This window comes from Mastigoproctus giganteus, chromosome 9, assembly GCF_048544385.1.
Source record: "Mastigoproctus giganteus isolate SK-2022 chromosome 9, ASM4854438v1, whole genome shotgun sequence".
Classification (NCBI taxonomy): domain Eukaryota; kingdom Metazoa; phylum Arthropoda; class Arachnida; order Uropygi; family Thelyphonidae; genus Mastigoproctus; species Mastigoproctus giganteus.
Window position 1 is genome coordinate 214570419 of NC_143583.1, and position 14602 is coordinate 214585020.

Below are 14602 nucleotides of genomic sequence, written 5' to 3' on the forward strand. Positions count from 1 at the left end.
AACTACATACCAAGTGGTTCGAACGATTCCCGGATATTCAGGTCACCTAACAGTGATTAGCGGACCAAAGAAGGACGATCGTCACGAAGAACCTAATAGCTCCTGCCATCTTGGAAAAAATCAAGCAAGATGTGAGTGATCAACTACAAAGAATATGGTTAATATGGAACCATAGGAGGAAGAGCAAGAAGGAATACATCCCAGAGTAGCTGAAGTTGAAAGAGACGAAGTCATGATATCCAGAAAAGATGAGTGGAAAAAAGCCCTAACAGAATTCGAAGGAATAGACCCCACACGAACCCACCTGATACCTAAGCATAGGCCAAATAAAATCATGTTGAGAATAACAGACCACCTCAATCGCAAATAATGGCACATTACAATGGTGCAACGCTGGAGGCTATCCACACAGCCGCATACTGTGCTGCCATAGCAGTCGCTAGGATTAATGGAAATGAAACAAGAGACCAGCAACAGAAGGAACCGCTAGCTTGGGAAAGAAGATTTCAGCAGAAGATAGTAGAATAAAGAGTCAAGATAGGTCAGTTGACCCAGTACCAACAGGGTAATAGGAGTAACGAATTAATTGGAAAAGTGAAGAGCATCCTCATGAGAGACAGTGTCCACAGCAAACATGAGACCAGAAATCAGAGAATAGGAGAATATTTGGACACATTGAAGCAGTACCTCCTTGCACTCAACAAGAGATTATGTCTATACAAAGAGAGCTCCCAGAGGAAAATAAACAACCGAATTTTCCATGAGGACCAAAGAGCCTTCTACAGGAATCTGGGTGAAGTGAAAAAGCAGAGAACGGACCACCCGGGAAGAAGAAGAAGATCGAGGAGTTCCTAGGAAATATCTGGAGCAGTGAAGTAAGATGTAACAGCAGAGCCCCCTGGATAGTATAGTATTTAGTATTAGTAACGGCTGCATGGTGCAAGAAAGCCTATGGCTTATGCTGCACCATCCAAAAAAAAAAAAAATCCGAACAAAACAATGATAAAAACAAAAAAAATAAAATAAAATAAATAACTAAATAATAATAATTAATAAAAAACAAAAAAAAAGAAATTAAACCTATCATCCTATGCACTTCCCTTACCCGAAAGTACTATCCAGATGACCTTTGAATTTCCCCAAACTGTCGGCCTCTACCACCCATGAAGGCAACTTATTCCAGTAATTTATAACTTGCTGGCTAAAATAAAACTTCCTGCAGTCCAATCTAAACATTTCCCCCCGTAACTTGAATTTATGTCCCCTAGTTCTAGCATCATTTATAATCTTGAAAATTTTGTCCTCATTCATTTTACTGATGCCTCTCAGAGCCTTAAACACATCGATCAAATCTACTCTAACGTGTCTAGTTTCCAAACTCTGCAACCCACATATTCGAAGTCTTTCTTCATAAGGACGCCCTTTTGCCGATCTCACCAGGCAATTTTAACACCCTTTTCAAGAAGCTCGATGTCTTTCTTTAGGTGCGGTCTCCATACTTGAAATTCCAAGTGTGGTCTAACATAAGCCTTATATAATGGGATTATCACGTACCTATTTCTACTTGCAAAAGTTCGATAGATCATCGATAGGACACCAGGGGTCTTCCTTGCAACCTGTTTACAATGCTCAGAGAATTTCATGTCTGACCGTATCGTAACACCCAAGTCCCTTTCCTCCAGTACTGGGTTTAGTTGAACTCCATCAAGTGAATAAGTTTTTTTGGGACTACTGTTTCCCAGGTGTAATACCTTACACTTTGTTGGATTAAAGCACAGCTGCTATTTTTCTGACCATTCATGAAGTCTATCTAGGTCTCTCTGAAGAAGCTCAGCTTGGCAGTGATCATTAACTACTCTACCAATTTTAACATCTTCTGCAAATTTAGACATCACGCCCTCTATCCCTTCATCAATGTCGTTTATGAAAATTAAAAACAACATTGGTCCTAATACTGATCCTTGGGGAACCCCACTTCTTACATCAACCCAATTTGAGGAGTAGCCATTTATCACAACCCTCTGCCTCCTGTCCTGAAGCCATCCTTCTATCCATCTAAGGATTTTCCCAGTGATACCAACCTGTTCCAGCTTATAAAGCAACCGCTCATATGGGACTGAGTCAAAAGCTTTGCTGAAATCTAAATAAACAATGTCGAAATTATTCCCTAAATCCAGCTCGTGAGGGACCCTTTCGAAATAGCGAACCAGATTTTTTAAACATGATTTTCCTTTTACAAAACCATGCTGAGTATCCTTGAGAATTTCATTTCGATCCAAATGAACCTGAATTCCACCCTTGATCATTGCCTTCATGATTTTCCCTACTACTGAAGTCAGACTGACAGGTCGATAATTTCCAACTTCACTTTTAGAGCCACCCTTATGTATGGGAGATACATTTGCACTTTTCCAATCCAAGGGAATCTCCCCAGAGTCTAGTGATGCTCGCATAATCAGCCTCAATGGTTCAATGCACTCGCTTGCCGCCTCTTTTAAGATTATAGGGTATATTCCATCAACTCCAGGAGCCTTACTGGTCTGTAGGCTCGAAAGTGTTTTCATTAAATAATCTTGCGAAATTTCAATATCATTAATTACATATTTTTTAACTTCGCTCCCACAATTTCCCATTGCCCCAAAAGGCTTTTCATTTGTAAATATCGATGCAAATTAACTGTTGAGTTCATCTGCAACGGCAGCTGGTGTATTTATTACTATCCCCTTTCCCTTACGTAAAGGTCCGATCTGGTTTGTCCTGCTCTTCTTGGCATTTATATATGTGAAGAATTCCTTATCCCCCCCCTCTTTGCTCTGTTTGCTAGTGATTTCTCATAAACTGCTTTGCCTGTCGAACCTTTTCTGTGGCTCTATTACACATCACCTTGTAGCTGTTATAGGCTTCAGTACTTTTTATTGCTCTGTAACCTTTCCATGCCACCTTTTTCTGCTCAAGTAATGTGGCAACTTCACTATTCATCCAACTTGGAACCCTTCTCGTGGAGTATTTTTTAATGGTATATATGCATTCAAGGCATCTGTGATTAATGTTTTAAAAGCGTACCACAGTTCAATTGTATTCATTCTCTGCGCGATATCTACCCAGTTAATGGAGGCCATGTAGTACCTTAAGGCATCGTAATTTCCTTTTCTGAAATTAAAACCCATTCCTTTGCCTTTTACTTCTGCTACCTCTCTCGTCATCATCCACCGTAGAACTCCGTGATCGCTTCCTGCTACTGGTTCCTGTACTGTCAGCCCTGTTATGTCATTTGATTCATGGGTAATGATGAGGTTTAGGATATTCTTTTCTCTAGTACTTTCGCTGACATGTTGATACATGTAACAGTCATCTAGTTGATTTAAAAATTTTGTTCCGCATGTCGAGTTTCCTTCCCATTTACTCCAATCAATTAGAGGCAAATTGAAATCACCCATAATAAGGCATTGACGCTTACTTGCCCATTCCATTTTCATGTAGAGGCTTTTGTCATAATCTTCACAATCACCTGGTCTGTAGATTACTCCTACTCTCATTATACCTTTGTTTCCAACTATCTCACACCATACAAACTCTATACTAGCATGTGAAATGTCTGAATCCGGGAAAGTTATCGTCGCACTCAGGCTGCTTCTGATAAGAAGCTTTACCCCATCACCCGTTCTATCTAACCTATCCTTCCTAAATACATTATACAAGCCGTACTGAAACTCATCATCCCCAATTTCCGGGTGGCACTACCACGTCTCTGTAAGCCCTATTATATCCGCGTTACTTGTTTTAACCAGCAGTTCGAATTCGCTCATTTTATTGACGACACTTCTAACGTTACTGTATAAACAATTAAGATTTACTGTTCTTGTATATTTAACAACCCAAACACAACCCTTGAAGTTTTTTAGGCTCTCTTCCCTGATATTAGCTACCCGCTCACGTGAAACGTCTTTGCCCCCAGAACATCTAGATAATACGTCCAGTTGGGGTAACAGATAAGAACTCTTAAGGTATGTGCAAGAGTTACATTGACCAATATTATCAGATAAACGCGTGTCAGTATTACTCACACCTCCCCCTAACTAGCAGTTTCCCTGAACCTTTAAGGTATCCTCAATAATACTGGCAAAAACTTTTGCACCACCTTTGTTTAAGTGTATCCCGTCTCTACAAAACAAATTCCTTCTACCTACAAGTGTGGGCCATGCTGATAGAAATTTAGCCTCTAAAGCCTTGCAGATTCCTTCAAATCTTGAGTTAATCCACAAGGCTCTTAACATATAATCCCTCCTATCCTATCATGTCTGGGCAGAATTGCAGACACATACACATTGTGGCCTAGCTCGCGACATTTCCTCAGCATGGTCCTGTTTTTTTCCAACAAATCGTCAGATCGTATACGTTTAATATCATTTGACCCCACATGAATAATAATATTTTCTTTAACCCCTTTAAAATCTGACAATCTGTTGGTGACATCATCAATAGTTGCTCCCGGCAGACATACCCTGGTTGTGCTCCACCTATCCTTATTACAAAAAATATTCCCCGTTTCCCTGACAATGGAGTCTCCTAATAAAACAATGTCCTTTTTAACCAGAGTAGTTTGCACTTGGTTTTCTGTTTTGAGGCTCGAATCGGGTGTGCATCACTTGGTAGATTGCTGGAGTTTTGAGTCCTTGACGAGCTCCCAGGTGCATTATTTTCGAGGGCAAGCACTCGTTTTTTCAGGGACTCAAATTGTTCCTCAGTGCACCAAATGGTAATTTAAGATCAGTGCACTCCTTACATCGATCACAAAGAAAAGAAGTAGAACGGAAGAAAACCAAAGACATACAAGAGATGAGAGAGTGGGCGATTCGAGAAGAGGTAAAACAGTCGATCAGAAACACCCATAATTGGCGAACCCCAGGAATGATAGCATCCATAACACCCGGTACAAGAAGAGCCTAGCAGAGCAGTACACTCGAATGATAAGGCACCCAGAGAAAATCCCGAAATTTCTCACTGAACGAGTCACATATCTGAAGCCTAAAGATGAAGATACAAAAAGCCCGGCGAAATACAGGCCAATCACCTGCCTCCTAAAGGTGTACAAGATCCTGACCAGCTGCATAACCAAGAAGATATCAAACCACTTAGAGAGTCAGAACATAATGGCTGAACAGCAGAAAGGATGCAGTCGGAGGAGAAAAGAATGCAAGGAGCAATTCACAAAAGATCCGCAGTTATGGAGCAAGCCTTCAAAAAGCACCGCAACCTATACCCGGCCTACATCGATTACCGCAAGGCCTTCGACTCCGTAAATCATAGCTGGCTAATAGAGACCCTGATGATCTGCAAGGTCAATCCGATAGTGACAAACTTCCTAGGAGCAACAATGGCGAAATAGAGTACCACCATTAAGGTCGGGAACATCACAAACAAGACAATCCCCATTAGAAGAGGAATCTTTCAGGGAGATGCTCTGAGCCCATTGTGGTTCTGTTTAGAACTCAAGCCGCTATCTAACATGCTTAACGGCAGCAAGTAGGGATATAACCTCAAAGAAAGAAGAAAGAATCTGTACACCCTCATCCACTTGATGTACATGGATGACATCAAGCTCTACGCGGCAAACGAGAATCAACTCCAGCAACTACTCTCTATCACCAAAGAATTCAGCAAGGACAACAGGATGGAATTTGGTCTAGACAAATGCACCAAGGAAAATTAATCGGCCGAAACTACTAGCTGCTGACTGGTAAAGAGATCTAAGCTATAACTGGTAAAGTGATCTAAGCTATGACTGGTAAAGATATCTAAGCTATGACTGGTAAAGAGATCTAAGCAATGACAGGAGAGGCCTACAATTACCTTGGGATGATGCAGGCTCAGCAATTAGAGCAAAAGGAAATCAAGAAGTGCCTGATCGAAAAATATCATCATTCTCAGCAGCCTCCTGAAAGCAAAATTGAACGGAGAGAACACAGTTAAAGCCATAAAAACTTATGCAATCCCCGTGCTAACATACTACTTCGGAGTCATAGATTGGACTAACACCGAGCTGGAGAATATATCATGAGAAAGACAACGACAATGATGACCAAGAGCCACCAACACCACACGAGTTCTGCCATGTAGAGACTGACAATTGTCCGTGAAGGAGAAATGGGCCTGATAGACCTCATTAAGCAACTGAAGACAGCGATAGTTAACCTGAAGGATTGCTTCTAGAAGCACACAGCAGCACTCTACCAAGCCATAAGGAAGATAGACAAGTAGTATACCCCACTCAACCTAAGCGAGGAATTCCCCCAACCAGTAGGCACAAACCGAGCTAGAAAGATGGTCAGAGAACACACCCCATGGCAGACACTACAATGATCTCCATCAAGATCACATTGATAAAACTGCTTCCAATGCATGGCTCACGAGCGGGACGATCTTCCCTGAGACTGAAGGATTCATGCTTGGAAATTAAGACCAGGTAATCAACACCAGGAACTATAGAAAATAAATCGCCAAGGAGTCCTGAGTGTTCGATTATACATTTCGACGATGCCACCTGATCTCAGAAACGATCCAACACATCCCCGCGAGGTGCAAGGTGATCACCCAGACTGAGTACACTCATAGACACGACCAGGTAGCAAGGATAATACATCAGAAGTTAGCGAGGAAATACCAGTTGACCAAAGAAAGTGTACCATACTACAAGTAGGAACTACAGGCAGTACCAGAGACCCCAATTCAAAAGCTGTACTGGAACCGCGCCAGAATAACGGATAGGACAATCCCGCAGAACACATCGGACATAATCCTTGTGGACAAGAAGAAAAATGCTATCTATCTGATTGACATAGCGGTACCCAACACTGGCAACCTGCAGAAAGCCCATGGGGAAAAGATCAGGAAGTACACGAACCTAAGACCGGATATCAAAGAGATGTGGCATTTGGAACAAATAACGACCATCCCGATCATCGTGTCAACAACAGGTATGGTTACAATGACCATACATAACAGCCTAGCAGCAATAGGTCTCCCAGCGAACACCTACAAGGAACTCCAGAAAGTCTTAATCCTGAACACATGTAGGATAGTCAGAGAGTTCCTCGACCAAGAGTAACACCAGACATAACAACAGGGGGGGATATTCATGTGTTGTTGTGGCAGATCCCAGGGTTTCCCCCATAAGCCGCTATTGTACTTCTTGTGTTGAAGCTTATGCCAAAACCGGCCAATTGTATGTAGTGTGTTGGACGTGTAAGTGTTATGATGTGTTCTGTTGTTATGTTATGTTATTATGGTACTTATACAATAAATACCTATTCTGCTGAAAACAGTTCCACATCAAGAACAAGTCTATTATCAAATCCAGGAAAGTATAGTGTAGCACTTAATGATACTAATCAGTTGCAAATATAGAATCCAATCAAAAATGAGAGATATTTCTTTCCTAATCCAATAAAGGATCCAAGAAATGGCAGGAACAGTAAAACTAGGACCTAATTTCGGTTCTTCTTTTAAATGCACGAGAAGCAAACACATTCATAGTATTAAAGCTGTCTGAGACTCAATCAGAATTTTATTGTTGCTGGAGTCCAAGTTAGGAACTACACTAAGTAGGTCACGTCGAAGATCGTTATAATAATGACATTGATGAAGAATATGGTTAACAGTTTCTTCCTGGCCACACAAACAAGATGTTGTTGGTGAAATTCCCAGTTTGTGAAGTTTAGTATTTATACTTCCGTGGCCAGTTAATATAAACATACCATATAAGCCTGGCGAAAACCACTTTAACTCCTCCTTTTTAATTTCACTTGCTACAGGCAGAAAGTCCCTTGTGACTGCACCAATATCAGATGAAGACCACTCCTGCTGCCATTTTGCAATGAAGATTTGCCTTAATCTTGTCTTCTCAGTCTTAATGGGAGCACTTAGATCTAATTGGATGTTATCATAGGTCAATGGAATTTTCTTCAAAAGGTGATACTTAAGGTAGCGGTACTGAACTTCAAAACGGACAGGTAGTTTTTCCCAAGTAAAACCTGAGGAGCCATGGTGGAGGTAGTTCGACAAGCTCTTGACATGGTCAGGAGGGCAGCCCTCTGTGCTTGTAACAGTTGCTTTACTACAGCAACTTTATTAGCTCTAAAGCCCCATAAGAAATTATCGACAAAAACACACAATTATTGTGAAGTCGTAAGGTTTGACCTCTAAGACCCCAGTCTTGTCTTGTTATCTGTTTAATTCGGCTCAGGAACAATTTAGCCTTTTCTTTCACATACTGAACATGTGATAGGAAACTGAGAGCATCATCAATATAAATGCCTAGGTATTTGGTCTTCGATAAGTACTTAATGGTTTGTTCCCTATATTTAATAACTGGAGGTCTTCCATGGTCAAGCTTTCCCTTAAGCAACATCTGAGACGTTTTTGCAATAGAAACCTGCAATTTATGTGTTGAAGACCAGTTGGAGAGTTCTAACAGCACAGCATTTGCTGATTCTTCAAGGCTTTTTCTAGAATTACCCTGGATTAATATTGTAAGATCGTCAGCGTATGCGATCATATGAATAGCTGGAAAACTCTTAACCAACCAGGAATCAAAAACCAGATTCCAGCACAAGGGACCAAGTATTGACCCCTGTGGACATCCTCTTGTAACTCTGCGAGAGACCTCCTCCAGTCCAGATTTGACAGAAATGGTACGATCAGAAAAATAGCTCTTTAAAAGCTTATATATATTTATGGACACTTCGGCCTCCCGGAACCTCGCCAGGGCACTTTGCCACCAAAGGGTGTCAAAGGCCCCTTTGAAGTCCACAAAGAGGGCGAGCAAATATTTGGAATCTGTATCAGCCTGAATATCTAGAAGTCTAACTAATGCATCTTCTGTCCCTCGTCCTTTGGTGAACCCATACTGGTCTCCAAAGCAAGTCTTTTGTCGGCATATGCTGCAATTAATCTAGTGGCAACAACCTTCTCTAGCACCTTTCCCAGAACTGGGAGAAGGGCTATAGGCCTATATGATGATGGATCCTCAGCCGGTTTTTTGGGATTCTTAAGCAAGATTTTGAACAAAGCTCTTTTCCACACTTTAGGGAATTCACCACTTCGTAGCATGAATTAAACAAAATTAATATTGAAGCTGGTACAATTTTGCAGACTCTTTTAACAACATCTACTTCAATTTTATCATACCCAGGGGATTTACCTGAGCGCATGGATTTTATTGCGCATTCGACCTCTTCCAGAGAGAATGGAGGTTCTTCAGTCAATCCTGTGTAGTTAGAATTTAAATGTACGATGTCAATTTGTTCCGGTGACATATTAGTATCAGAATCTTGATGTATAATTACGTCTAATATTCTATCTATAGTAGAAGACCAAGATAGGGTACTTTGACCTTCTGCTGTTGTGACAGAAGTGAAAATCTCCCCTGGTGGACTCTTTTTGGTCACAAGCTTGTAAATAAGTCCCCAGGGATCACTATTTCCCTGGATGCTAATTAAACTCTCCCAAGAAGTCCTTTTTTGTTTGCGAATCTCATTATGATAATTTCGTCTTGCTTGTTTGTATCTACTTTGTAAAACCGTCAATTCAAGTACCGTACGCGATGGATTTCTCTTCGCCCTCTGGAATTCACGTCTAGTCCTTCTAGTAAGCTGTTTTAAATCAGTTAATGTAGAAGACCACCAAGGAACGTGATATGGTTTGCGCTTTCTAAATTTCATTGAGGCTTCACAAGCCTGTATAATAGTGTTCTGTATAAATTCAACTTGATTATCCAAAGGAAGAGATTCCATAATACCCATCTGCTCAGGAATAAAAATTTCTTTTATTACCTTGTCAAAGACATGCCACTTTGCAGACCTAGTGTGAAAACGAGGCACATCAAAAGGATCCGATCTAGAACGAGAAACAATATCTGTCATAGTAAACTTGATAACATTATGGTCACTTGTTACCCAATCAGTTTTAACCTGCCAATCCGAGATCCTTTGGGCCAAAGACAGTGTTGCCAAGGAGACATCTATAAATGATTGTCCACGTGTGGAAACAAAAGTCGGTAGATGTCCATGTGTGTTAAGAATTTTTAGACGATATGTGTCATAATTACTTCCTCTAAAAGTTCCCCTTTTTCATTTGTTTGTTGAGCATTCCACAATGTCGAATGGGCATTAGCATCCATTAACAGGAATATTTGTTCGTTCTGTAAAGCTCTCACGGCGGAATCAATATAGTTCACAAATGGTTGAATAGAATCATTATGTTGGGCACATTGACAATAAATCGAGATAAGATAAAACTTCCCGAACCAGCCTTCAATGCAGGCACAGACTGCGTGTGCAGAGCAAAGACTTGAAATCCGAGTAACAGTTAAATTAGAGTCAGCAATGACAATAGCTGCCCAAATTCTCCTTCTTGCATTTCCGCCAGTACCAGTAATGTCTGGGTCAGATTGTAAGACTCTAAATCGCATAGGTAAACCTTTTACTAATCCCTTATAGGAGTAAGGTTCCTGTAGGGCCATGATATGAATAGAGTGATCAAGAACAGTTGTGGTGAGGTCATGCATAACTGCAATCGCACGTTGACAGTTAAGTTAAAGAAAATTTAATTGTTTTAAATTTGTACTGCTTGTGCTGGAGCTGATTGGAGGTGTATTATTCATAACTAGTTTTAGATCTGATAATTTCCAGCGCCTTTAAATATTCTTGGCATTTAGCATCTTTGTATGAATGAGCATAGTTCTTTTTTCTCCGCTTACAGTTCGGACATAACAACAATCACCCTGTGTACTTGGTAGTAATACCCTTCACGAGGTGGAACCCCAATGTGGGAGAAATAATATAAGAATAATAATAATAAACGCCAACGCATGTGACAAACTTCCTAGGAGAAACGATGGCAAAATGTAGTACCACCATTAAGGCTGAAAACATCATAACCAGGCCAATCCCCATCATAAGAGGGATCTTTCAGGGAGATTCCCTGAGCCTCCTGCTGTTCTGTCTTTTTCACTAAAACGTTTCTAAACTTTTACACTATACACTTTAATCCAGTGTGGTTCTGTCTATCGCTTAACCCGCTATCCACCATGCTAGAACCTGTATGCTAGACGCTTGACCATTCCTCTGCCTGCAATCTTCGAATAAATGTGTCAAACAAAGCTTCTCAGAGACCCCCAACCAGATGTCAGGTTTCACTGCTTGATCCTTCATGCAAGACAAAACTGGAACTCTTATGAGAAGTAACAAAACTCCATTTCCCAGAACATTGACTACCGGACGGGACAATAGTCCCATGAATGACTCCCAACTGTGACATTTTGCACACCCTATTCAGCCAAACTAACATTGGATCGCCTCTGCTGGGCCTCACGTTTTTCTGGATGGTGTGGACCTGACCATACGGTCTGGTTTGCCCCCACTCATGCACACAGGCTATATTGGCAATCTGAGCCAGCTCCCTTGTTTGGCTCACTGTCTTACCTGTTCCTGGCAGAGCGGGGAGGGGACAGTTTGCTGTCCCCTTCCCCCTGCCACCCTATTTCTTCCCTCTGGTGGGGGCACGAGCATGCCCCACTGTAAACTGGAGTTGCCTTCCTTTCGGCTCCATATTTCTGTCTATCTGCCCCCCAGCCTTCAGCCTTCACCCCACTCTATCTGACAGCAACGTGAACATGCCCCAGGCAATCTAAAATCACCAATCTAAATTAATTTTGCCCAACATTTTGGACTTGTAGCGCTCCCCGCGACGCGTACGCGATATTTTTTTATTTATTTTATTTTTTTTAGGTCCTAGCCACTGAAATCTCAGGAAATTAAGTGGCAGGACCTGCCAGAGTGAACTATATACTAGTGAGTACCTGGTGTGCCTCCACGGGGCGAAAGTGGGACAACGTCGGGCCTCAGTAGGGGTCTGGCGGCTAAATGACCAGATGAACAACGGTACAAGGCATCACACATATATACAAAGTCCATACACTTTTGAATCTCTGGCTTTTCCAGTCAACTGGTTCACCCACAATGTAAACTAAACGGAGATGGGGGAAACCCCTGGTGCCGCTTGACCCTAAACACACTTTACACTTTATCCACCATGCTGAACAACTTGAACCATAGGAGGGTCCTAGCGCAAGCTCCCTACCTGCAAGGTTGAGCGACAGGTACACAGGGGCTGCCCTTAGGGCTATGTACTGGGTCCCCTCCTATGGAACTACATGCTGGATGTGTTCCTCTCACTGGAACTGCAAGGTGTGCAAGCGCTTCCATACGCAGATGACCTGTCCCTAATGCTCTCTGCTGATTCAAGAGCACAACTGGAAACCCTTGCCAACTCAGCACTTTCTACACTAAGAGAGTGGACTCAAACTCATCACCTTAATATCTCTGCCACCAAAACCCAATCTAACATATTAAAGGGATATCTAACTCCTACAATACCACTGCAGATAAAAATCTACAACAGAACGATCCAGTTGGCCACAGAACTCAAGTACCTAGGAGTGATCCTGGACCAAAATTTATCATTTACACCCCAATTAAAATACATCCAGAAGAAAATGGAAAATTAAGTTGTAATGCTTGCCAGGTTTACCCACCGCGACCGGTGGCTGAAAAGACGAACCGTAACAATACTTTACAAAGCAGCCATCATCCCTGCGATTGCATATGCTTCTGGTGTCTGGCACCATAAGGCCTCTACGGCGATAAACCATCGGCTACTCAGCCATCATCAATATCATTTATAATTACAGAAAACAACAATGGACCCAACTCTGAACCCTGAGGGACTCGACTAATAATATTAGTCCACAATCCATTGATTAACACTCTCTGCCTTTCCCCCTCAACCATCCCTTTTACATAGCAGCAATTTGCCTCCAATGCCACACTGCTCCAATTTGTGCAGCAGTATTCCATGTGCAACAGTATCAAAAGCCTTTCTATGATCCAAGTATATAATATCAAAGTTATTCCCTGCATCCAGTTCTTTTGTGACTGCATCATAGTATCCAATCAAATTGGTCAGGCAAGACTTCCCCTTAACAAAACCATGCTCTGTCTGAGCTATAACTGAAGTCTTGTCTAGATGATCCTGCAGTGCTTCTTTAACCAGTGCCTCCATTAATTTTCCTGGAACGGAAGTTAAAATCACAGGTCTTTACTTGTTTTAACCTTTAATCCGCTTTGTGAATTGGGGTCACATTTGCACATCTCTAGTCTATGGGTACCTCCCCTGAGTCCAAAGAAGCTCTCATAATTAAGGCTAAGGGTTTGCTTACTTCCTTTGCTGCCTCCTTTAATATAACTGGAGAGATTCCCTCCACCCCGGGTGCCTTTTTTATGTTTATCCTCAAAAATTTCTCCTCCACTTTCTTCTCAGTTATTGAAAATCATCTAGCTCACTGCCAGAGTTTACATCACCTCTGGCATTCCCCTTCCTGAATAACTCCTCATGTGTGAATGTAGATGCAAAATACTTGCTTAGTTTGTTAGCCACCTGAGCAGGGTCATCAACTGTTGAACCATCAATATCCAGTGGACCAATCTGATTCATCCCTTTCCTTCTAGAGTTTACATAGGTAAAGAACTCTTTACTGTTTTTCTTTGCATCCTTTGCCAAGGATTTCTCCTAATCTGCCTTTGCTTGCCTAATGACCAGCTGATATATATCATGTTTCCATGTAACCCATTAATTTATATGTATCCCATGCATTTTTCTAATCTGCCATATGTCTCATTAGTTCATCTGACATCCAATTAGGCCTAAACCTTAAAAAATATTTCTTAGTTGGTAAGCAAAGCCTAGCAGCTTCCAAAATAAGTTCTTTGAATGCTTCTCATTTTGAATCTACTGTTGGTAACATCATCAGTTGGTTCCACTGTATAGAATTTAAATACTGTCTCAGACCATCGTAGTAGTCTTTACGAAAGCCAAAACCCTTCCCTTTACCCCTGATGGTAGTTAACTCTTTGAGTAAATCCCACTTCAGCACACTGTGATCACTGCCACCTAGTGGTTCCTTTATCTGCAGATTCTTAATGCAGGAAGAATCACTACTGATAATTAGATAAAGAGTATTACTCCCTCTAGTTGCCTCCCGAACATGCTGATGTAGCAAACAATCATCCAATAAATCCACAAGAGCTTTGCTAGTGTGTGAGTGTCCCACCCACAAATTCCAGTCAATATCTGGGAAATTAAAATTCCCCATTATAAGACTCTCTGATTTACTGGGCCACTCTATTTCCCTGTACAGTTGCTTATTATACTCATGAGAGTCATTAGGCCTATAGCACACTCCTACTCTCAATTTTGATCTCCCAACGCTTATGTCACACCAAACTGACTCGACACTGCACTGTCCAGCAGTCGACTGGCTTCACTTCCTTGGATTTTATGTGTTTCTTAACGAATAGAATAACCCATCCTATCCTCTCTGTTCTTTCTGTACACATTGTACTCCCCAAATTCCTATACAGATATAAGGAATGCAATTCTGCCTTCCTTATATCTGTGTGACAACTCGTCTCTGATATCCCAACAATATCTGCCTTTGATGTTTTGAGCAATACCTCAAATTCATCAAATTTATTTACCAAACTCC